Genomic DNA, 26172 nt, shown 5'->3' on the forward strand with positions numbered 1-26172 from the left:
AAGTTCGACTCTGGGGGATGGTGTTCATCTCCATTTCTAAGCCAAAGAGCCGGCATTATCTGTGGACGCCTCCTAGGTCATGTGGCCAGCATGACTGCATGAAGTGCCATTACCTTCCCACCTGAGCAGTACCTATTTATCTACTCACATTTGCATGTTTTCGAACTGCTAGGCTGACGGAAGCTGACTTTCTGATCAACAAGTTCAGGAGCTCAGCGGTTTAACTCGCTGTGCCACCGCTGCTCCCTTATTAATATTACCAAGGCAAATTTAAATTACTTTCAAATACAAGATGTAGCATTATGCTGGCATTATAAAATTGCAAGTGCTATGAATCAGATTAAAATAGATTATAAATTGCTAGTCAAGAATGCATACATCAACCAGATGAACAGCATTGTCCTCAAAACCTGGATCCTAGAAAGATGCTAAAACAATTAAAAGTACAGTGATACCTTGGTTTAGTTAGTTTAATTTGTTCCGTGACCAGTCTCTTAGTTCTCCATTCAAATGTTCTTATCTCAAAGTGAATTTTCCACTGAAACACTATTTATCCGTTCTGTCCTGTCTAATTCCCCCCCCCCCCCCCCCCCATAACAGATCAACTTTAAAATGGTAGAAGCACAAAGTTGTGGCAAAGAAGCACAAAGTGAAGAGGTAGAAGCATGGTTTTAATGATGATGATGATGATGTGATTTTGTGATACGAAACCCAGTGTATATATCTCGTTTGCTGTGTCATATTGTGTTTTTGTGTCAGTAAAATAATAATGTATGGGACAAAATGCCCATCGACACAAATACAAGCAATCCATCAAAGCAAAAAAACAAGGTTAAAATAAAAACATAGTTAAAAAATAACAAAACAGTTAAAACACAAATTCAATAAAACATAAGAATATAAAACAGCCATGTAACAATACTCAGTGAAACCAGTTGCCGTAGTACAATGGGCGTGATCAGGATATACAAGGGCCAGGCATGGGGTAGTGCAAGCAGCATAGATAGGGCCGGGTATTGGATAAAGTGAAGAGGAGCATATTCTGTGAAACCTAGGGACTGAGCATTTCTTCATACTGTACTCATTCCAGCCTCCCTCCCTCTCTTGTTCTCTTTCCTTATCTCTCTTCATGAAGCCAAACACACCAGGAATAAAAACTACACAATGTCAACTAACCCAAAGTTCCTCAAAGTGGACAAGAGCAAAGTGGACAGCAATCCCCCAAAGCAGACAAGCAAAGTGGAGAGGAATCTCCCAAAGCGGACAAGAGCACAAGGCACGGAGGCATGAGGGCTGCTCCCATGTAGCCCTAAAGCCCTGTACTCTCGTTCTAGCGTTACCTCTGTTTCTAGCTCTTAACTCAAAATGCTACTCTTATGTCAAAGTGGAACCTGGGCTGAGTGATGGCTCTTAACTCAAGATGCTCTTAAGTTGGGGTGATCTTAAGTCAAGCTTCCACTATATTTACCAAATGATTGAAAATGGGTATTTGTATGAATCAAGCTCAGGATTTCTGCCTTTGTTTCAGATGTCACTGTCACATTTTAAAAAACATGTCCTGTGGATAACAACATAGGAGGCTTATTAATAACTTTGAAAATGTAGTTGAATCAGCTGACAAAGATAATTTTCTTTAATTTCCAAATGATCAAAGTCAAAGTGGTGCAATGGTTTGAGCATGACTCTTAAGGCCCTCATCAAAAAGCCAGGCGAAGTGTCCCACTTCAACTGGTTACGCCAAGAAAAGAGAGGGGCAGAGGGACGAATCCATCACCCTGTGTAGAACTTTTCCAATCACATTTTTTGGAGCCAATGTTTTCAGCCCCGTTTGGAATGTGACCTCTTCTGGAAGTCACACAATATTGTGTGCTGGCCAGTGTGGGGCTCCGTCCATTAGATGGAGCGAAAGCATCCTAGGATGCTACATTCCCTTCATCTGATAAGGTCCTAAGCAACACAGGTACAAATTCCTACTCAGTCATGGAAGCACACTGGGTGAACTTTGGCAAGCCACATTCTCTCAGGCTCAGAGGAAAACCATGGCAAACCCCTATGTATAACTCTAGCCAAGAAAACCTTGAGATAGGTTCACTTCAGGATAGCCATAAGTTAGAAACAACCTGTAGGCACTTACACCAACAAATGATGGGTGGAAATTGCAATTCCTTTTTAAACTGCCTCCCTCCCATTTGTGTTTACATTCTTTAGCGAGTATAGAAACCTACTAGATGTTAAAGTCAATGATTAAAGGTGGATATATGCTCTTTCTCTATGTTTTCATAGAATTGTAAGAGATTGTAGTGGCTATCAAATTCAACCCCCTTACTTATATAAACCCACTGCTACAGTACCCCTAAGAGGTAGCCAGTGAACACAACACCTTTAGTTGATTTCACTGTCGAACAGAACTTACTGTTAGAAAAGTCTTTCCTCTTTTGGCTGCAGTCACCTTTCTTGTTGTGTGAATCTGTTGCTTTCAGTCTGGTCCTCTCAAGCAACAGAAAGCAACTTTGCTTCCTCTTCTACATGATAGTTCTTTGATTATTTAGAGATAGTTTTTATTGGGTTAGTTGTGCTCTTGCTTTGTATTGATGTTTGATTGTTGTATCGGGCAAGGCCCCATGTAAGCCGCCCCGAGTCCCTTCGGGGAGATGGGGCGGGGTATAAAAATAAAGTTATTATTATTATTATTATTATTATTATTATTATTATTATTATTATTATTATTATTATTATTATTAGATAGCCATCATATTGACTCTCAGCCTCTCCCTCAATCATTTATCATAAGGCTTGGTTATTAGATCTCTGGATACATTACAACTTACCAATAATCATATTAAACTTGAAGTCCAGAACTTTGGGTGTGGTCTGACCACAGAAGAATACAATGGTAGAACAGAGTGCTATTACTTCCCTTGCTCTGTTGACGCAGCCTAGAATGAATTATGGAATGCATTAGAATTGTCTATTTGTATATTTGTTTGATTGAGATCCTATCTTTCTCCCCAAATGAGGCCCAAAGTGAATGCCATATGGCATTGGTTTTTGCTGCCATACCACCTGGGTATGGTAGCACAGGTGGTTAAACTGCTAAGCTGCAGAACTTGCTGACAGGAAGGTGAGCAGTTCGAATGTGTGGGATGGGGTGAGGTCCCGTTGCTAGTACTATAAGAAAAAAATGCGTTCCTAAGGGTTTAACTGACAAGTATCACTTATTTATTTATTTCGTGTCAAAAGCATTGCATAATAAATAAATTTTAAAAAGTGATGAAATAAAGGAAATCACAAGCATAGAAAGGGGGACATAGAAAGAGCCTCCTTGAAGACTGAGTGAATCCAGTCGGGTGTCCCCCGGGCAATGTTTCTTGTAAATGGCTAATCTTTCCAACCCAAAAGCATTGCTTTTAAACTTTTAACACAAGTATCACTAATGGAATAATAATAAGGTATTAGATATCATAGGAACCCCCAGTGGCACAGCGGATTAAACTGCTGAGCTGCTAAACATGCTGACCAAAAGGTTGGCAGCTCAAATCTGGGTAGTGGACTGTTAGTCCCTGCCAACCTACCAGTTCAAAAGCACGTTCAAAATGTGATTACAGGGTTGTTGTATGTCTTTCGGGCTGTGTGGCCATGTTCCAGAAGGATTCTCTCCTGACGTTTCGCCCACATCTATGGCAGGCATCCTCAGAGGTTGTGAGGTATGGAGAAAACTAAGCAAAGAGGTTAATATATATCTGTGGAAAGTCTAGGGTGAGAGAGGTCAGTGTGGATGTTGTGTAGTTAATCACTTTAATTAGCATTGAAAAGCTTATCTGCTGTCTTCTTCCTGCCTCTGGGGCATCCTTTGTTTAGAGTCGTTAACTGCCCTTGTTTGATTCATGTCTGGAAATCCTCTGTTTTCAGAGTATTGCTTTTTATTTACTGTTCTGATTTTTGAGTTTTTTAATACTGGTAGCCAGATTTTGTTCATTTTCATGGTTTCTTCCTTTCTGTTGAAGTTGTCCACATGCTTGTGGATTTCAATGGCTTCTCTGGGTAGTCTGACATGATAGTTGTTAGAATGGTCCAGCATTTTTGTGTTCTCAAATAGTATTCTGTGTCCAGGCTGGTTCATCAAATGCTCTACTATGGCTGATTTTTCTGGTTGAATTAGTCTGCAGTGCCTTTCATGTTCTTTGACTCTTGTTTGGGCGCTGCGTTTGGTGGTCCCTATGTAGACTTGTCCACAGCTGCATGGTATCCGGTAGACTCCTGCAGAAGAGAGAGGATCCCTCTTGTCCTTCGCTGACCGTAGCATTTGTTGGATTTTCTTCGTGGGTCTGTAGATAGTTTGTAGGTTGTGCTTCTTCATCAGCTTCCCTATGCGGTCAGTAGTTCCCTTGATGTATGGTAAGAACACCTTTGCTCTGGGTGGATCTTTGTCTTGACTCTCATGGCTTGTTCTCAGCTTTGCAGCTCTTCTGATGTCTGTGATGGAGTATCCATTGGCCTGTAGAGCCCAGTTTAGGTGGTTGAGTTCACCTTGGAGGAGGTGAGGTTCGCAGATTCTTTGTGCACGGTCTGTCAGGGCTTTGATTGTGCTCCTTTTTTGACTTGGGTGATGGTTGGAGTTTTTATGAAGGTATCTATCTGTGTGTGTAGGTTTTCTGTAAACTGTGTGGCCCAATTGTTGATTGAGTTTGCGGATGACCAGAACATCTAGAAATTGCAGTTTTCCTTCCTTTTCTTTTTCCATGGTGAATTGGATGTTTGGGTGGATGCTGTTAAGATGGTCCAGGAACTTGCTGAGTTCTTCCTCTCCATGGCTCCAGATTGTAAAGGTGTCATCTACGTATCTGAACCAAACAGTTGGCTTTTTTGGTGCTGTTTCTAGGGCCTGTTTTTCAAAGTATTCCATATAGAAATTTGCTACTACTGGGCTGAGAGGGCTCCCCATGGCCACTCCATCCTTCTGTTCATAGAATCCAGTGTCCCACTGAAAGTAGCTAGTGGTGAGGCAATGGTGAAACAGGGCTGTGATGTCTTCTGGGAAGTTTTGTTTGATTAGTGTGAGGGTGTCAGCTACTGGGACTTTGGTAAAAAGGGACACCACATCAAAGCTGATCAGGATGTCCTTGGTGCTTAGATTGAGGTTGCTGATCTTTTCTATAAAGTGTGTAGAGTCCTTGATATAATGTGCAGTGAGCCCAATGTGGGTTTGTAGCTGTGTAGCCACAAATTTTGCCAGGTTGTAAGTCGGCGATCCAATGGCACTTACAATGGGTCTGAGTGGGATGGAGTCCTTGTGGATTTTGGAGAGTCCGTAAAGCCTGGGTGGGAGGGCTTCTGATTTGCACAGCTGTTGGCGTATGTCAAAGTTAATGGAGGAGTTCTTGATTAGAGTGTTCGTTTTTCTGGTGATTAACTACACAACATCCACACTGACCTCTCTCACCCTAGACTTTCCACAGATATATATTAACCTCTTTGCTTAGTTTTCTCCATACCTCACAACCTCTGAGGATGCCTGCCATAGATGTGGGCGAAACGTCAGGAGAGAATGCTTCTGGAACATGGCCACACAGCCCGAAAGACATACAACAACCCTGTGATCCCGGCCATGAAAGCCTTCGACAACACATCAAAATGTGATTAGATCATTAAACACTGTATTGTGTACAATAACTTGTTGTGGATCAGGGGTCGACTCATCCCTTACGAAGAATTAAGAAAACAAACAAGGAAGTTTACTACATTGTAAATGCAATTACCATTCATCATACTATGAATGCAACAGTTTGATTGTGATTTGTAACTGCTTATCTGGCATTTATATTCATTTATTGTAAATAATGCAATGTTTAATGATATCCAATACCTTGCTATTCTCCCGTTGCTAGTCCCAGCTTCTGCCAACCTAACAGTTTGAAAACGTGCAAATGCGAGTAGATCAGTAGGTACTGCTTTGGCGGGAAGGTGACGGCATTCCATGCAGTCATTTCAGCCACATGACCTAGGAGGCATCTATGGAGAACGCTGACCCTTCGGCTTAGAAATTGAGATTAGCGCCACCCCCCAAAGTCGGACTCAGCTAGACTTAATGTCATCTTTACCTTTACTGGTTAACACATATTAAGCTTGTGGTCTGTCAAAATCGCTCCAATTTTTCACATGTATTACTGGCAAGATATAACCTATATTAATGTTTGCACATTCATTTTTCCCCCCAAACGAGATTACATTTATCTTTAGTGAAATTCATTTTGCTGCTTGCCACTCAGCTTTTCAGTCTGTTAGGCTTATCTTGAATCTTAAGTATTAGCTATGGCAGGAGATGCGTCACTGTTGCATATATGTTTAATCTTAAATGCTCACGTACATGTGATTTTTTTCACCATACTCGTATTGTAGAAATTCCATTTCAAATGCATTTGATAGTTAGTTCATTTCCAAAAAAGATGTGACTTTTTTTCTTGTTTCTGAAAGTTAGAAGAACACTCAGGAAAGGGATCTGTGGATTTGCAAGTGTTGTTTAGGTGAATCTAATAGACAGTTGGACAGAATAAATATGGTTTACATTTAAAAAGATTTCTGACATATAGTCAAATATAAGTCAGTTTCATGTATAAGTTATAGGGCCTGTTTTGGGGCCAAAATTATGGATTTTGATATGGCCCATGAATAAGTCAAGGGTCATTATACAGGGTGTTTGAAAAAGAACTCCCAAGTTTTAAGTATAAATACATTAAAACTAGGGAGTTCTTTTTCAAACACCCTGTATATGTACCCTATATAACTCACCAATAAGTCTAGAGATTTTAGTTAAAAAGTCAACTAAAAAAACTGGGTTAACTTATCCATTAGGCTTGTGTACTGACGTGCTTTCTCCCGGTACCTTTTGTACCTACAAGAGCTTGTAACGATAAGGGCCCTCCTGGTATGAAAACCTACCCGCAAGTAAATCAAGCAGGAGCCGATCTCAGCTTCTCCACCCCTATTCAGCATCACAATTGAATCTTATTTATTTTGCTTTGTTTTCCTGATTCTTTTTATTTAGTGGGGCTGACTGGGAGTTGATGACCTGAGGGACAGTGGGTGGGGTGCGCGTACGTGTTTGGGGCTTGGGGGCATTTACCCTTTTAGCTTCTTTTACTCCTTCCCTTCCTCTCCTTCAGAAAACTAAAAGATAATAATAATAATAATAATAATAATAATAATAATAATAATAAGCAATCCCAGGAAACAAAAAGAAAAGCCTACCTCTTCTATAGAGTAGAAAGCAGAAACAGCTTTTAAGGAAGCAAAACCCCAAGCAGAAAGTAGATTGCAGGCAAGAGAGGGGTTTTTTAAGGTAGTCCAGGTAGGAAAGCTCCATTGAGCTCCAAGGTCTTTCTTCCCTGGGACTCTGTAAAATGCTTTGGAAAGCTGTGTGGCATCCTGGTGTTGGAGAGAAAGCGCACACGCCTGCCTCTCCTCTAGAGTAAAACAGCTTTAGGGTTTAAACTTGGTCTCCTTCTCTACAAACAGAAGTGAAAGGCTTCCAAAAGAATGTTAAGTCTGATGCTTATTAAAACCCAGGTCTTAATGAAGGATATGGAAGGGGAGCCCGTGGGAAGTTCCTCCCATAATGGGCTGGATAGGGTGCTTTCTTAACCTTGTTGCTGACACCCAGGCTCTCTTGAAGGGAAGAAAGGCAAGGCTCCCAAGGGAAAGGGGAGCCTCGTAAGTTCCCCATTGCCGCCAATGGGCCAAAAAGAAATGTTTTTTGGATGCAGAACAAAAACACTCATTCGGCAGTGCACCTGTTTTCGGGAGGCGCTGGAAAATGGATATGGTGGTTCCAGTACCTGGCAAGCAGAAACAGATAGCAATTCACCCTAAAGCCTATTATCTATGGATCACTGTGAGTACTATACTCTAACTCTCTTCAAAAAAAGGAAGAATTTCCTTCTCTAAAAAGAGTGAGAAATTATGTATCCCAATCCCGAGTCAGATTAAGGTGGTAGAAAGCACCTGCAACAAAGACGCCTGGCCATTTGACTGTGAAATGTCCATGTTAAATTTAATACTTTTACATTGTAACTTCCCAATTTGAGCCTTAGGGTTCAATGCCATGACACATATTTAACATGGCAAGGAATTTTTGGCATGTAAGTAAATGTCCAATCCAGCTCAAAGAGAATTGGTGAAGATGTCTATTCCTCCTCAATCATCTCTCTCCAAACCTTTTCATCTTCTATGTGAGATTTTTTTAGAAGGAAAGAATGCAGGGAAAAACATTTCCTCATCTCTTATCTGAAGTGTTATTGATACCAGTAGTTTAGTTTCTTTAGATATGCTCAATTACTTCATTTTGGGCTTTCCCAAATGGCCATAGTTTTGAGATATAGTTGAAACACATGTAGCCAAACAACGAAAGACTCATGTAACATTTTAGATAAACTGAGTTATAATGACATAAGCATTGTCTTCATTAGGCAGTTTCTGACACTTAGCATTGGCAATCCAGGATTCAAATGACATTTATTGTTGTATACTGTACTCCCCATCTCTTGACATTTGATACACTTTCCACCTCTATTTTTCTTCCTCTAAACCCATATAAACATTTCACGCCTGTGATGAAATGAACTCTAGTCAGTAAAATCTTATGTAACAATGACATTGTTGGTGTTTAAAGTGCTGCAAGGCTGTGTTGTTGTAATGGAAGTATGTGTGAGTTCCTTGCTGATGCTCATAAATGCATAGATGGGAGACTTTTATTTGTATCCTGAAATGAACTTTCCTTTTCTGAGTTTGCTCTCCCCACCTTTCAACAACTGCTGTCATCAATAATCCTCCAAATACTACAAAGAAAGAGCAATGAATCCCTTCTTTCAGCAGGAGATCATTGAGACCACCTCCCAAATTGCTTGATTTTTCACTTTTTCCAGATATAGCTCCCACATTTAATCCCTGCACACAAAATGGTAATGACATTGATTTTAATGTATTGTTGAAGGCTTTCAGGGCCAGAATCACTGGGTTGCTGTGAGTCTTAAGGGCGGTATGGCCATGTTCCAGAAGCATTCTCTCCTGACGTTTTGCCCACATCTGTGGCAGGCATCCTCACAACCTCTGAGGATGCCTGCCACGGATGTGGGTGAAACGTCAGGAGAGAAAGCTTCTGGAACATGGCCATACAGCCCAAAAGACTCACAGCAACCCAGACATTGATTTTATTTAACTTCTGCTTTCCCCACTTTATTTTAAGTCAGTTCAGCAAAAGGTGAGGCCTGTTTGGCATTGCCGTCCAAAAAAAATTCAGAAACCGCATTACTCCCATTGTGTGTTAAGAGGGAAAATAGTAGGAAGGGGAAGGATTTGTTCCCAACAATCTGCTACTAAGCATGGATAACTCCCATAGCTCCTTTTTAGATTCTCCTTCATATATCTCCCAGATATCATACTGTCTGATACTTACTCTATTCCTAAGCAAAGTCTTTCAATAGGTTCTCTATAAAAATGAATACCCTGGTGGGGTGTGTTGAAGCGCTGTGCCAGCAGACTGCTGACTTGAAGGTTGGGTTGCTGACCTGAATGTTGCCAGTTTGAATCCAACCTGGGGAGAGATCGGATGAGCTCCCTCTGTCAGTTCTCCATGTGGGGACATGAGAGAAGCAAGGATGGTAAAATAATAATAATAATAATAATAAACTTTATTTATACCCCGCCACCATCTCCCCGTGGGGACTCAGGGCAGCTTACATGGGGCAGAGGCCCAAACAACATAAGGACAAAATATAAGCAACATAATACAATCACAATATAAAACAGATAAAACAGTAATGCAATATATCAATTAAAACAACAATACAGGATAAAAAATTACATTAAAAACACATAAAAGGTAAGACCGTAATAAATACAGGATAGATTATTAAAACATCAAACTATTGGGCATCCCCTGGGCAACATCCTTGCAGGCGGCCAATTCTCTCACACCAGAAGCAACTTGCAGTTTCTCAAGTCATTCCTGACATGAATGATAAATCATCATTATCATCATCAGAGTAGGAGATGCATAATCAAATATGACTGCATTCAAAAGAAACAGCCATGTAACTCATTTTATATCCCCAATATTGTAATAACATTAACATCACACATTTTAATAGCAGTGTATTATGTTTTATCAATAACAATTTTAAACAAACATTTTTCAAATTTTGAAAAATAATATGCAAAAATTAATCAGTTGATCAAATGTTTCTAGTCATTTGCATTGATTGTAAAGACACACTACGTTCTTATTCTTTCCCCAAACCAATGCTAGTACATGTAATTCTATTACTTGTTTACTTCCAAGCTCTGGGTTGACCCACGGCCATATAAAAATTTTCACCGAAAGGCTCAAAAATTCATTCTGTTGCTCCATTTCATAAATTACCTAAGTGTTTTCTTGCTCTTCCTTGTAGTTGGTGGTGGGATAGAAACCTTGCTCTCTGCTTTAATCCAAGTGTCAAAAACCTGGAGTTGGTTCACTGTCTTCCTAATGTGGATGCAACCCGCTGTTAATTCTTCCCACCATTTTTTAAACTGGTAGCATTTATAAATTCTGTGTTGTGAACTGACAGCAGACCAAAGGATTTCACATCTAGAGTTGTGGCTTGTATCCTGAAATAAACTATCCTAAGGAAATTCCCAGAACAATGAGAATCATGTGTGGATGCCTTGTCTCATTCCCACAGGTGATCTTGCCTTAGCTCTCCTGTATTAGGTGGGAATCCTCCCAAATCATGTGGTAGGGGAACCAAAAAGTCATGAAATATCCCTTCCATGGAAAACCTTAAGTTCATTTAGGATCCAAGCCAAAGGCTGTCTCTTTGCCAGTTAATTCTGGCCCCTTTTATTGTTTTATTACAGCAATGTCCTTGTACAACCTGAGATGGGCCACGTTCATACATTTTTTTTTCATTTTGTAAAAGAAAAAAACAGTCTTTAAAGCCAATGTGCCATGAAGTCAAGCATAACTAAAATAAGAATAAATCTTTAGCACTCACTTAAGATATGGTGCCAAGAAGAAAAACAAAGGCAAAAAATGATAATCTATTTCATGCAATCATAAAACAAAGGTATATGACTAAGGAAATCTCTTCATTTGTTTTAATGGGATCTATTACATTTTAAATGTTATCCACAGATGATTGCCAATCATGAGCTTGCCAGGAAGGAAATGCATTACATTTTCACCCTATCTTAACAGGAAGAAGCCATAGGAGGCTGATGGATGCAAGTTCCTTCTGGAATGCATCTCCCTTCAGCTCTGCCCAGCCTAGCCATTGTTTTGCAATGATGAGTGTTGTAGTTCACCAGCATCGGGAGATCACAGATAACCTGGTCTACACAGGCAAAGTTAAGCATAAATCCTAAGCAGGGCTGGGCCTAGGTTATTTTCAAATGTAAGTGAACAGAATTTTACCCCCACCCCCCAAAAAAACCAATCACTGAAAAATAAAAGCGTTGGATAAGTGAAAATGTTGGATAATAAGGAGGGATTAAGGAAAAGCCTATTAAACATCAAATTACATTATGATTTTACAAATTAAGCACCAAAACATCATGTTTTACAACAAATCAACAGAAAAAGCAATTCAATACATGGCAATGTTATGTAGGAATTTATTTATTTACATCACTTTTACCCCACCTTTCTCCCTGAGGGGACTCAAAGCGGCTTACAATAAATAGGCAAAAATTCAATGCCTAAAAACAATGTAAAAACAACAATTCATATAAAACAATCTACAAAACAACAATTCATATAAAACAGATACCATTACAAAATAAAATCACATTATATAAAATTTTAAGCACGTCCAAAATTAGAATTACTATATTTGTGAATTTAGCACCAAACATTGAACTGGGATATAGGGCAGCGTGGACTCAGATAACTCAGTTCAAAGCAGATATTGTGGGTTATTCTGCCTTGATATTCTGGGTTATATGGCACACAGCCATATAACCCAGAATATCAAGGCAGATAATCCATATTATCTGCTTTGAACTGGATTATAAAGAAGTGTGGATTCAGATAACCCAGATCAAGGCAGATATTGTGGGTTATTCTGCCTTGATATTCTGGTTTATATGGCTGTATGAAGACAATTACAAAAGAAAAAAGGGGGAAGAGAAAGAAAGCATTCACTCACAACTTTCCTACGAATGGCTCCACAAAATACATCATACTGCTGCTCATATCAATATTTCTTATTTTCTATTTAGGTAATCTGAACCAGCTGCTGCTGTTCACATGGTCATCCTGCCTTCGCTGGACTCTGTGGCCAGAGATCGGGGGATGGCATTTACTGTAGCTTGTAGCAGTGGCCATGTTGATGGCTGCAAACGCGAGAGAGGGAGAAAAAAAGGAGGCTGATTAGAGAGCCTAAGAGACTCAAACCTGTTACTGCCAGGTGCCCACCTAAGGGAATGGGACTAAGGAGAACACCTACAGAGCCATCCCTCTGCAGGTGGGCCTAAAAAATCAAGCAGGTTCTCAAGGGACTACACATTCAAACAATGGGAAACTGCCTTTGTTGAGTTGAAGTCCAAAACACCTGGAGGGCCGAAGTTTGCCCATGCCTGAATTAGGGCAAACCCCTGTATTGCCGGCGCTGCCCGATGGGATCTCTGCTCTGCCTCTCGCTCCCGGTGGAGTGCGCGCGGGGGCGTGTTCTGGGGGGTGAATGGGCGGATGGAAGGGGCCCGAAGCAGGAGCAAGGCCCTGCCTGCCCCACCTGCGCCACTCCCGCCATGCCGGAAAGGACTCTGCCCCGCCCCCTAATTACTATATGCAGCCAAGTACCCCGGGGAGGGAGGGAGGGAGAGACCCGGCAAGCACGGGGGCATGTTCTGGGGGGCACATGCACTTGCTGGGTCTCTCCCTCCCTCCTTGGGGTACTTGGTTGCATATGGTAATTAGGGACAGGGCAGGCGGAGTCCTTTCCGACAGGGCGGGAGTGGCACAGGTGGGGCAGGGGCAGGGCCTTGCTCCTGCTCCGGGCCCATCCGTCCAACCGTCCATCCCTCCCCGGCGGCGCTTCTCCTGGGAAGCTGCAAGATGTGACAGTGGCGGCGAGGAATGCTTTGCTTTGTTAGGCGGGGTCCGCACCCTGTGGGTAGAACATGCTTGAAACCTGTAAGTTCGCTTTCGGGCATTTGGGGAGTTTGGGGCCAGCAGGAGGAAAGGCGCGGGCTGTGCCAGGACTTCTTGGTGGATTTGATAGGGTTCTCTTAGGCGAGGGTTTTTGTTTGTTGGTTTGTTTGGCCAGTCCCTTCCTCTGACTTATCCTCACCCCACAAATTTCTTAGGGTTTTCTTAAGAATACCTAGAGGTGGCGGCCTGGCCTGCCTTTGTGGCCACGGCCTGGCCTTTGCCCAGGCCGCGGCACCCCCTAGGTGCCCCCTAGAGAATGCCACCTTCAGCAACCGCGTACTTCGTCTAAAGATTGAATCGCCCCTGATCCTAAGCTATGTCTGGAGATGAAGGGCTGGACTTTAAGATGCAAATGCAAAATGGGCAATTCATATCGGAGTCTTTAAAAATGTCCCCAATTCATGTTAGGTACAGCCAACATGGTTTTTTATTTGATATGATTATTTTGGTGATTGGATGCTTTCAAATTGTTTTTTACTTTCGGCAATCCTAAAGCAAACCTATCACAGAATTTTCTTGGCACAATTTGATTGTCCTTTGAAGCTGTGAATGTATGAACTGCTTAAAAACACCCCATGGGTTAGCATGGCCAAGTGGGATTTTGAACCCTGGTCTCCCATAGTTTGGCTTGTATTCATATGTCATGGCACAATGGGCTAAACCCTTGTGATGGCAGGACTGCTGACTGATAGGTCGGTGGTTTGAATCCGTGTGTGTGTGTGTGTGAGAGAGAGAGATTCCTCTGTCAGCTCCAGCTTCCCATGCGAGACATGAGAGAAGCCTCACATAAGGATGGTAAAACATCAAACATCCGGGCATCCCCTGGGCAATATCCTTGCAGACTGCCAATTCTCTCACACCCAAAGTGATTCCAAAAACTAAAGTTGATGGTATGGGTTCACACAAAGTTATGGTGGGAAGCTGGTAATGTTTCAGGGAATGGATCCTTCTTTAACAGTTGTAAAGCAGAGTGCAAGTGTGAATAAATGAAACAGACATGGGGATTATTAGCAAAAAATATGTTTGATACCTCATTTTTCTGATCTGCATTGACCTCACCAATGCCACAAACATCATGATGAGATCATCATAACTGTCCATACATTTTCTCCTGGAAAACTCTCATTGCTGTTAGGGAGCAGTCTATATTTTCAGTCATTCACATCTTTTTTGTTTTGTTCTTTCCACCATACATGTGATTAAATGAATTTCTGTTAAGTAGTGGTGTACTAATACTCATATGCTGATATACAGCCGGGCTGTGGCACAGTGGTTAGTAGCCAGTAGCAATAAATCACCACTGATCGAGAGATGTTGGTTCGAAGCCCAGGTCAGGGATGAGCTCCTGACCATTAATAACCCTCGCTCGCTGTCCACCTGAGCACTCGAGAACAGCTGTGTCTGCGATTAGAGAATTCTAGATACTGCTTAATGCAGGGAGGCTAATTTAACTTAATTTATGACACCTGAAGAAGTACTACCATCAAAAAAGACTTGGTGTCACAGTGGATGATGAAGCGGCAGCTCCCCTGTGGCTGGAATAAAGCATACCCTCATGAAGCTGGAGAATGTTAACAGCCTCTACTTGTCTGTCTGTATATGTGATATGTGATATGTCTGACAATTGCATTGAATGCTGTCCTGTCTGTCCAAAACGGCATTGAATGTTAATTAAGACATGAAATTTGGTTACCCTAATAACTAGCATTGCAGTCCAAAAAGAAATCCCACTGCTGCATAATTGTCATTCTAATTGATTGATTTATTTATTGTGTCAGAAGCAAATTGAGGGTACAGTTATACTGTATTTTTTAAAAATCACAAAGTTAAAAACTTGACGTTATACTAGATTTCCTTTGACCAGAAGCTGGCTACCTGGAGTACCTATGGTGTCGCTCCATAGTGCATGTGACAGGGCTCAGGCTGCATTGTAGTAAGTGTTCTGTGGTTTGCCCTTCTCCTCACTCAGATGTGGTGGGCTCCACTTTGTAGCCCCATTTCTTAAGATTAGCTCTGCATCTCATGGTCCCAGAGCGTAGTCTGTTCAGTGCCTTCCAAGTCGCCTAGTCTTCTGTGTGCCCAGGATAGAGTTTCTCATCTGGTATCAGCCACTGATTGAGGTTCTAACCTGCCACTTTTGGACTCTCACTTGCTGAGGTGTTCCTGTGAGTATCTCTGTAGGTCTTAGAAAGCTGTTTTTTGATTTAAGGCATTGGCATGCTGGCTGATATCTAAACAGAGGACGGGCCGGAGATTTCACTCTATTTATCATTCTAATTAACAGTTTTGTTACAACAAAATACTTGGAGTTAAGTCAGTTTACGTACTTCAATATTGTATCCAATGCCATGGCCTTACTTTTTTTTTCTTTCCTATATTTTTATATATAAAGCATTTTCTAAGTTTTAATTCCATTTTCTCTTACCAAGTAGACATTTACAATTTTCATTTGTACTGTACACAGATGTTGGTATGTGACCCAGCAGTTTTCTTTAAAGTGCATTGCAAATTGTTGTGGTCAGAATATATATTACCTCATGTTTTTCAAAGCAATGCATGACTCACAGGCTTTCATCAGACAAATAGGTCTAATTCTATGCATAAATCCAACAGAATGAATTAAGAAAACTCATTCTCTTTTAGAGAAATAACTTCCTCTCTCATTTATGTGGGACTTACCGGTACTATTTTACTGTGCCATAACGTACTTATGTAACTAATGTAATGACCTTGAATTCTATCAAAAAATCTTTGTAACAGTCTTTGTTTTATTCTAATGAAATGCAGTTTAGGGAAAGCTCAGGGGAAGGTCCCAGGGAATTACATGTCTTTACACTAATGCACAGAGCATGGGGATTAAACAAGACAAACTCCAACTTTTAGCACAACACCACACTTACAATGGGATGACTCCCATCACTGGAATGTAACCATTGAAGGCCATAACCTCTTTCACAGAAACAGAACAAAGGGGAGAGGAGGGGGAGTAGCCCTATATGTCAAAACCATTTACGTTGCAGAAGAGATGCAAGATGGAAATCTGGGAAACCAGCTTGAAAGCATCTGGATAAGAATCAAGGGAACCGGGACTCAAAAAGATCTAGTCGTGGGTGTCTACTACAGACCTCCGAACTAGGAGATAGAGTAATCATGGGCGATTTCAACTATCCTGATATCTGTTGGAAAACAAACTTGGCCAAGAGTACAAAGTCCAACAAATTCCTTGCTTGCCTTGCAGACAATTTTATGGCCCAGAAGGTAGAAGAGGCAACAAGGGGATTGGCTACTCTTGACCTCATCCTAACAAATGCGGAGAACCAGATCAATGCAGTTGTAGTGGTTGGATCCTTAGGGGCAAGCGACCATGTGCTCTTGCAGTTTGCAATACAAAGGAAGGCTGAAACTAAGACAAGTCAAACACGCATTCTGGACTTTAAGAGAGCTGACTTCCAAAAAATGAAGGAAATACTGAGCGGCATTCCATGGACGCCAATATTAAAAGACAAGGGAGTCAAGGATGGATGGGCGTTTTTAAAAAGTAAAATACTCAAGGCGCAAATGCAAACAGTGCCAACAAAGAATAAAAACAAGACAAGTGCAAAGAAGCCAGAATGGATGTCCAAAGAACTTCTAACTGGTCTAAGACTAAAAAAAAAAAAAAACATGCACAAGAAGTGGAAAAAGGGAGAAATCACCAAAGAAGAATTCAAACGAATAGCCAACTCCTGTAGGAAAAAGGTTCACAAGGCTAAAGCGCAAAACGAGCTCAGGCTTACCAGAGACATTAAAAACAATAAAAAATAAGCTTCTTTGCTTACGTCAGTAGGAAAAGGAAGAACAAGGAGGCGATAGGGCCTCTGCGAGGAGAAGATGGGGAAATTCTGACAGGGGATAGGGAAAAGGCAGAACTACTTAATGCTTTCTTTGCCTCAGTCTTCTCACAAAAAGAAAGTCAGCCTCAACCTCAGCAACATGGAGTGGATGAAGGATTGGGGGAAATCCAACCCCAAATAAGGAAAGCAGTCATCCAGGAATACCTGGCTGCTCTAAATGAATTCAAGTCTCCAGGCCAGATCAATTACACCCAAGAGTATTGAAGGAACTAGCAGAAGTTATTTCGGAACCACTGGCAATCATTTTTGAGAGTTCTTGGAGAACGGGAGAAGACCCAGCAGATTGGAAGAGGGCGAATGTGATCCCTATCTTCAAGAAGGGAAAAAAGGATGACCCAAACAATTACTAGAAAAGATCGTTAAGGAAGTGGTCTGCAAACACTTAGAAACAAATGCAGTCATTGCTAGTAGTCAACACGGATTTACCAAAAACAAATCATGCCAGACTAATCTGATCTCTTTTTTCGATAGAGTTACAAGCTGGGTAGATGCAGGGAACACTGTGGATGTAGCCTATCTGGATTTCAGTAAGGCCTTCGACAAAGTCCCTCATGACCTTCTGACTAACAAGCTAGTCAAATGTGGGCTAGGCAAAACTACAGTTAGGTGGATCTGTAATTGGTTAAGCGAACGAACCCAAAGGGTGTTCACCAATGCGTCGTCTTCATCTTGGAAAGAGGTCATGAGTGGAGTGCCTCAGGGTTCTGTCCTGGGCCCGGTTCTGTTCAACATCTTTATTAACGACTTAGACGAAGGGTTAGAAGGCACAATAATCAAGTTTGCAGATGACACCAAACTGGGAGGGATAGCCAACACTCCAGAAGACAGGAGCAGAATTCAAAACGATCTTGACAGATTAGAGAGATGGGCTGAAACTAACAAAATGAAGTTCAACAGGGACAAATGCAAGAAGTTGACTTAGGCAGAAAAAATGAAATGCAAAGATACAGAATGGGGGATGATGCCTGGTTCAACAGCAGTATGTGTGAAAAAGACCTTGGAGTCCTCGTGGACAACAAGTTAAACATGAGCCTACAATGTGATGCGGCGGCAAAAAAAGCCAATGGGATTTTGGCTTGCATAAATAGGGGTATAGCGTCTAGATCCAGGGAAGTCATACTCCCCCTCTATTCTGCCTTGGTCAGACCACACCTGGAATACTGTGTCCAATTCTGGGCACCGCAGTTGAAGGGACATGTTAAACAAGCTGGAAAGTGTCCAGAGGAGGGCAACTAAAATGATCAAGGGTCTGGAGAACAAGCCCTACGAGGAGCAGCTTAAAGAACTGGGTATGTTTAGCCTGCAGAAGAGAAGGCTGAGAGGAGACATGATAGCCATGTACAAATATGTGAGGGGAAGTCATAGGGAGGAAGGAGCAAGCTTGTTTGCTGCTGCCCTGCAGACTAGGATGCGGAACAATGGTTTCAAACTACAGGAAAGAAGATTCCACCTGAACATCAGGAAGAACTTCCTCACTGTGAGGGCTGTTCGGCAGTAGAACTCTCTCCCCCGGACAGTGGTGGAGGCTTCTTCTTTGGAGGCTTTTAAGCAGAGGCTGGATGGCTACCTGTCGGGGGTGCTTTGAATGAGATTTTCCTGCTTCTTGGCAGGGGGTTGGACCGGATGGCCCGCGAGGTCTCTTCCAACTCTACAATTCTATGATTCTATGTAAAATTCTCACCAAATCACAAAGCACAGGATTGCATAGGATGAAATTGTCTCACTAAGTGGAATCATAGAATTGTCATTCTGTGGTATGAGTGGGAACTATGCCAGGGGTTGGCGAATTAGCCCTGGAATTTATTGCAAATGTTAAAAGAACTATTCAAAGTGCTGCATTCCACCCTAAAATCCAGAGCAGATTCATTTCACCCTTGGCATGTGGTGCATAACACTGTAGAATGAATGCGGTTTGAAACTAGTTTTACTGTCATGGCTCAACATTATGGAATTATGGAAGCTATAGTTTTATAAGATCTTTAGTCTTTTTTGCCCAAGAGTGCTAGTACCTCACCAAACTACAAATCCCAGGATTCTATAGAACTGAGCCATGGCAGTTAAAGTAGTGTCAAATCATGTTAATTCTAAAGCAGTGTTTCCCAACCTTTTTTTTGACAAGGGCCACTTGACCATGGCCCACTTTGACCAGGGCCCACTCATGAATATTAGTACTAAAAGGGTTACAAATCAGTTTTTGGTCATCTTTAGATTCAGTTCGGTTATTTGGTGTGCTGATTCAGAAAATTGCATTGGACAGACCACATCAGCTGTAGTTTCTGATACAGAACATATGCCATCCAGTAGTCGCCGTCTGCTCACCCACAGAAAACCATATTTAATAATCTAGAACTGATGTGGTCTATCCAATGCAATGGTCAGCTCTGCAGAAAGGAGCAGAAATAAAATTAATAAAACAAGATAAATAAAGAGGAAGGAGGTTCATTGACCGGATTTTTGTTCTCATGGACCACTGTTGGGCCACGGCCCACAGGTGGAGAACCACTAGTCTAAAGTATAGAAGCACCCATAGAAACAATTGGACATCACTGGATGTAGAAGTTAATTCATTTACAAATCTTGGACAAAAATTGGCAAGAGGAGTTTACGTTTTCTGCTCAGCTCCCAATCCTGTCTTACATGAACTGGAGTTATTCTTAAAACAAGGAACACACTTGTCCCTACACTGTCCAGTTATATGCAGTCCAACCCAGAAGTATTACCCACTGAGTTCTGTAGGATTAATTTCTAGTTTATGTTATGCAGCACTTCAGTTTCAAGTAATTTACTGCCACTCTATTCTGATAAGTGGATAATGGCTTCTAACAACTTTCTAAGAAGAATGGGGAAAAGGAAACATTTATTTACAAGGGAATGTACCAATAGTAAAGTTTAGCAAGATATTTTGCATTTTACAGATGTGTGGTCAAATCAGTTACCTATTACACTTCTTTAATAATTGTGGTTGTACTTTAATTATTTCTGTCCTCTGAGTAATACACACGCTTTGAAGTATTGCACACTTGGATAACTTCTTGCCACAGTTTCTAAACAGTGCATTACCTCATTTCCTATATATAAATAAATCTGCCCAACATTTTCTCTTGACAAAATGATGAGGAAGAGTATTATATTATCTGGCTTCCTCATTACAGTGCAACCTCAAGTACAAGAGAATAGTGCACCACTCAGCATGAATCATGCCCATTCCAGCATGAGCAGCCCACACAGTTTGGACTAAATGCCCACATTGGATTAAGAAATCCATTTGAAATGGACATTGGCATGCAGTGTGCTCATTTGTTCTCCTTGAATTAGCTTCCAGAACGTTAACATCCTTTAATAGGAATCCATTCATAGCTCAGTCAACACCCCATTCATTATTTTCTAGGAAACATTGGGGTATATTGTCCTGCAGTTTATTTATTTATTTTTCAAACTTATATGCCGCCACTCCCCTAGGGCTCGGGGCGGCTTACAAGAGCCGGCTAAAATCAACAATTTTTTAAAAAAAACATCTTAAAAACATCTTTAAAAACATCTTAAAAACAGCCTAAAAGCACCTTTTAAAACATCAACAACAGAACTCAAAAGCCTGTCGAAACAGATGTGTCTTACATGCCCTGCGGAAGGCCAACAAGTCCCTCAAGGCACGAACTTCAGGTGGCAAGGTGTTCCAGAGCGATGGCGCCACTACTGAAAAGGCTCTGCGTCTAGTTGCAGTTAGATGAAAAGTCTTAAAACTGGGGACTTCCAGTAGGTCTTGGTCCTCAGAACGGAGGGATCTCTGGGGTTTGTAGGGAGTGAGGCAGTCCCTCAGGTACATCGGCCCTAGACCATGTAAGGCCTTGAAGGTAAGCACCATCACTTTGAAAGTGATCCGGTGCTCAATTGGTAACCAGTGCAGCTGCCGTAAGATTGGTGTTATGTGGCATCTTATCGGGACTCCGGCAAGGAGCCGGGCAGCTGCATTTTGCACCAATTTGAGCTTCCGGATCACCAACACAGGAAGGCCAATGTAAAGGGCGTTACAGTAATCCAGTCTCGAGATGACTGTAGCCTGGATCACCGTAGCCAGGTTGTCCCTAGACAGATAGGGGGCTAGCCGTCTAGCCTGCCGAAGATGAAAAAAGGCAGTTTTGGTAACGGAGGAGACCTGGGCCTCCATCGTCAATGAAGGGTCCAAGAGGACTCCCAGACTCTTTACCAGTAGAGACGGGCATAGCACTTCGCCATCCAGGGTTGGCAACTGGATATCCCCAATGCCCGGTCGGCCCAGCCATAGGATCTCCGTCTTTGCTGGATTCACCCTCAACCTACTGGAATGCAACCATCCAATAATGGCCTCGAGGCACTGATGAAAACTGTCGGGTACAGACTCCGGTCGGCCCTCCATCTTTAACACAAGCTGAGTGTCGTCAGCATATTGATAACACTCGAGCCCGAAATCTCAGACCAGGTGAGCAAGTGGTCGCATATAGATGTTAAACAACAGAGGGGAGAGAATGGCCCCCTGAGGAACCCCACAATGTAGAGGGGACCTCTCAGAGACCAGGCCTCCCCTCTCCACTCGCTGTCCACGGTTGTGAAGAAAGGAGGCCAGCCAATTTAAAGCTGTCCCCCTAACTCCAGCAACGGCAAGGCGGTGGGTCAGAAGATTGTGATCAACTGTGTCAAATGCTGCTGTGAGATCCAATAACACAAGCAGCACCGACCCGCCCTGGTCAAGCTGGCATCGGAGGTGATCTGTGATGGAAACCAATACAGTCTCTGTCCCATGCCCCACACGGAAGCCAGACTGGAAAGGATCCAGTCCGGCTGTGTCATCTAGGAACTGCTGCAGCTGCACCGCTACTGCTCTCTCAATCACCTTGCCCAGAAATGAAAGATTTGAAACTGGGCGGTAGCTGGAGGGAACCGAACGATCTAAATCTGGTTTTTTCAGCAGAGGAGAGACCACCGCCTCTTTTAATCCCTCTGGAAAAACTCCTTGCTCAAGGGAGCTGCTTATTATCTTCAGCAGCGGGTCACGTAATCCCTCCAAGCAGGATTTAACCAACCAAGAGGGACACGGATCGAGGGAGCAAGTGGTCGGTCTAACTGCAGCTATGAGCCTATCGACAACCTCTGCGTCCAGTGGGATGAACTGGTCAAGGGTGGGCCCAGCAAGTGGCCATGGAGTCTCAAGTTCTCTCATTGTATCAATTGTGGCGGGGAGGTCCCGGCGTAGTAGTGAGATCTTGTCAACAAAATAGCTTTGAAAAGCCTCGGCTGAAGGGGCCTGATCATCACTTTTTGGGTTGGTAGGAACCGTCGTTAAAGATCTAATTATTTTGAACAATTTTGCCGGGCATGAGCTGGCGGACGCTATCAAAGAGGCATAGTATACTCGCTTTGCTTCGATGGTAGCATGCTCATAGGACTCCATAAATGCCCTGTAAGCTGATCTCGAAGCTCTGTCATGAAGTTCTCGCCACACGCCCTCTAGCAGTCTCTTTTCCCGCTTCATCGATCGAAGTTCCTCGGTGAACCAAGGAGACCGATTTCGGCGGGGTTGGAGAGGGCGTCTAGGGGCGATCTCGTCGAGTGCATTGGACAGCCTGATGTTCCACGTGTCCATCTGCACATCGATTGAGTCGCTGACAGGCTCCAGATCCTTCAGCGCATTCTGGAACCTACTAGGTTCCATAAGTCTTCTTGGGCGAGCCCAAATCGGCTCGGCGCCCTTGCCAGGTGGGTAGGCATGCTCCAGCCTGACTCTCAGGGCACAGTGATCCGACCATGGAACCTCTAAAATAGATACTTGAAGATACTGGGAAGCTGAAACAAGTTAAATACTAAGAAAATGCAATGAAAATAAATTCACTGTAGATAGACTAGCAAGATGAGAAAATGCCAGTAGGTTAACATTTGCATTAAACATCTAAAAACATATACTTCTGTTAATACTAAAAAATGGTTTGGATTTCCACTACATTTAAATACATGGAATGCAAGTGAAAAATGTTAGTATGTATTAATGTTTTGAGGTTGAAATGTTATATCAAGTTAAACTGTTTGGTGTTTTGCAACTGTGTTTCCGGCAAAGCACTTCAGCAGTGCAGGAGTTAATCACTAGACTGCTTGAGTGATTGCCCACAGAACCTATGGGGCACAGTTTGCCGTGCCGAGAGGCAAAAAAGAAGAATGCCAGCTTCCAGCGATGGCTTTTGCTGCATTTGTAAATATGATTTGTAAATACTGAATAAATGTATGAACTTCAGACTGCAGATGTCTTTGAGCCTGACATTGGAGAGGAATTAGTGAGGGCAGAAGTTCACCAATTCATCAGGGTGCTGATCTGGAGCTGATGATCGATGGTTTTAAAGAAACCCACCAACAGATGCACCCTGACCCCTGGCTCTGATTTTTGACACATATTGTCAAAAAGAAATATATGCACAGGGAGACAGAAGGAAACAAAACCTTGTTATCTATTAATGAAAAATTAAGTAACTACAAGCCAGGCCCATCCCACTCTATCAACAATGTTTAGATACAGTCCATACATGACTATATTCCAAGAGGATATTTTTGAAACAATCAGAGCGCTTTCCTGAAAGCTAAATCTTTGATTCCATCAGAGTCCAGTTTAAACCTGAGAGAACTCATACACAAGGGAGGACGCTTCTGTACTGTATGTATTCAAATATAGATATTTTTTTCTTTGACAAAGCCCTTTTTTCTAAAGTATCAGGCCCTTTCACACAACACAAGGTATAGACTGAACATTTCTTATCCAGAATTCTGAAAAGCAAAAAACTCCACAATCCAAAATTGCCCATGTATATGGCTGAGATTGAGACACCTTTGCTTTCTGATCGCTCAGTGTGCAAAACATTGTTTCATGCACACAAGTATTTAAAATATTGTTGAAAATAGTTTCAGGCTTTGTTTATAAGGTGTACAGGAAACACACAAATTTTGTGTTTAAGCTTGGGTCCCATCTCTAAGATATGTCATTATGTACATATGCACCAAAACGTGTATTTCAATTTTTGTGGGGAAAAAACATCCAAAAAACAAAACACTCCTGGTTCTAAGCATTTCAGATAAGAAATACTCATCCTGTACTCTGATTCCACTTTAACTGCTATGGCTGCTACAGAATCGTTGGGTTTCTAGTTTGTTCAGAAATACTAGAGGAGCTCAGAATTCTAAAGACCATTCCCGAAATTACAAACTCCAGCATTCAATAGGATGGAATTATGTCAGCTGCAGTGGAATAATAGTACTATAACAGTGTCGTGTGAAAAGGCCCCAGGAGCACTATTCAGATATATATTTGGAGTGTGGATTGAGAATAGGGCAAGTAACTACCCCATTCATTGCTGCACCTTTGGCAGGATGTTTGAAGGGTCTGGGTTTATGCAGTTGAAGATTCCCCTAACTGAAGAGCCCGGGAGTCTGTATGCAGCACTCATATGTGCACAACCTGCTCATAAGTGGGATCTTTCAGACATTCTGCAGAATGTGCTGAGCATATTCCGGAGATTATGAGCAATGCTTTAACTTGATTTAACAAAGATTTAATTCGAATAAGACTAAAAGTTAAATATTTGATTTGAGTAACAGAAGGATAGTGTAGATACCAGTAATATGGGATGAAAACCTTTATATTACTAAATAATTTTACAGCAGTTTTTTCTGATAGCTTAAAACACATTTTTATAACTGAACTAGGTGAATGAACATAATGCCAGCAAATTGGGGAATTTCAAAACTTTAACATTTTTCTGATGATTGGGTTGGGTGGGAGGAAACACATGCTCACATGAATAAAAAATTAAAATTACATACATTAATATTTTCCAATAACTTTATTAGAAATAAATAATGCCAAGAGTATTCATTGATTTATCGGAGTGTTATAAATACTAAGAATAAAATATTTTAGTTAGTGTAACTGAACTATAAGGAGTGTGTTAAAGCACTCAGCTGCTGAACTTGCAGACCGAAAGGTCCCAGGTTCAAATCCCGGGAGCGGAGTGAGCGCCCGCTGTTAGCTCTAGCTTCTGCTGACCTAGCAGTTCGAAAACATGCCAATGTGAATAGATCAATAGGTACCGCTCCGGTGGAAAGGTAACGGGGCTCCATGCAGTCATGCCGGCCACATGACCTTGGAGGTGTCTATGGACAATGCCGGCTCTTTGGCTTAGAAATGGAGATGAGCACCAACCCCCAGAGTCAGACATGACTGGACTTAATATCAGGGGAAACCTTTACCTTTTTTAAACTGAAAAGTGAATTGGACTAAATTACTGCTTAGATCCCATTGATTTCAGTGGACCTATTCAAATACAAAGTATTTTGGTGAAAAATACAAGATATACTATGTACAGGTCTGTAGGAACATCAATAGACTAAGTACTTGCAGTTAGGTTTTTAAGTAATTGCTGTATTTTATGTGTTTTATGTTCTTGTATATTAATTCAGTTTATATTATTTTAATTCATGTACTGTGTTTTTAATCTATGTTTTGTTGGACTCGTCCTCATGTGAGCTGCCCAAGTCCCTTCGGGGAGATGGTGGCGGGATATAAGAATAAAGTTATTATTATTATTATTATTATTATTATTATTATTATTATTGACACAAAACATTGTAGGACACAGCAAACAAGATAGATATGCTGGATTCCGTTTCACAAAATCACAAGTCGAACTCTTCCCAAGTGTCTAGAACTGTGTGATGTATTTTCGGATGATGCGCGCAGATCTCAGTAGGGTGGCCTTTTGCAGTTGGCAGATCATAAATTTGTCAATGTCTATCATTTCCAAATGCCAGCTGAGATCTTTTGGCACGGCACCCAATGCGCCCATCACCACCGGGACCATCTGTACTGGTTTCTGCCAGAGTCTTTGAAGTTTAATCTTGAGGTCTTGATCGCGGCTGAGTTTTTCCTGTTGTTTTTCGTCAATGCGACTGTCACCTGGTAGGGCGACATCAATGATCCAAACCTTTTTCTTTTCCACAATTGTGATATCTGGTGTGTTGTGTTCCAGAACTTTGTCAGTCTGGATTCGGAAGTCCCACAGTATCTTTGCATGTTCATTTTCC

The 26172-nt window shown here is 41.8% G+C and overlaps 1 protein-coding gene across 1 annotated transcript in view; it reads right to left on the reverse strand.

Annotated features, from left to right (window-relative positions):
- The window catches only part of slc2a9 (solute carrier family 2 member 9), a 108518-nt gene extending 97951 nt beyond the window's left edge, over positions 1–10567 (reverse strand). The window contains exon 1 of the mRNA XM_008115897.3: positions 10415–10567. The gene's annotated coding sequence lies outside the window, so the exon portion shown is untranslated. The remainder of the gene's footprint in view (positions 1–10414) is intronic.
- Between the last annotated feature and the right edge of the window lie 15605 nt (positions 10568–26172).

This window comes from Anolis carolinensis, chromosome 5, assembly GCF_035594765.1.
Source record: "Anolis carolinensis isolate JA03-04 chromosome 5, rAnoCar3.1.pri, whole genome shotgun sequence".
Taxonomy (NCBI): Eukaryota; Metazoa; Chordata; class Lepidosauria; order Squamata; family Dactyloidae; genus Anolis; species Anolis carolinensis.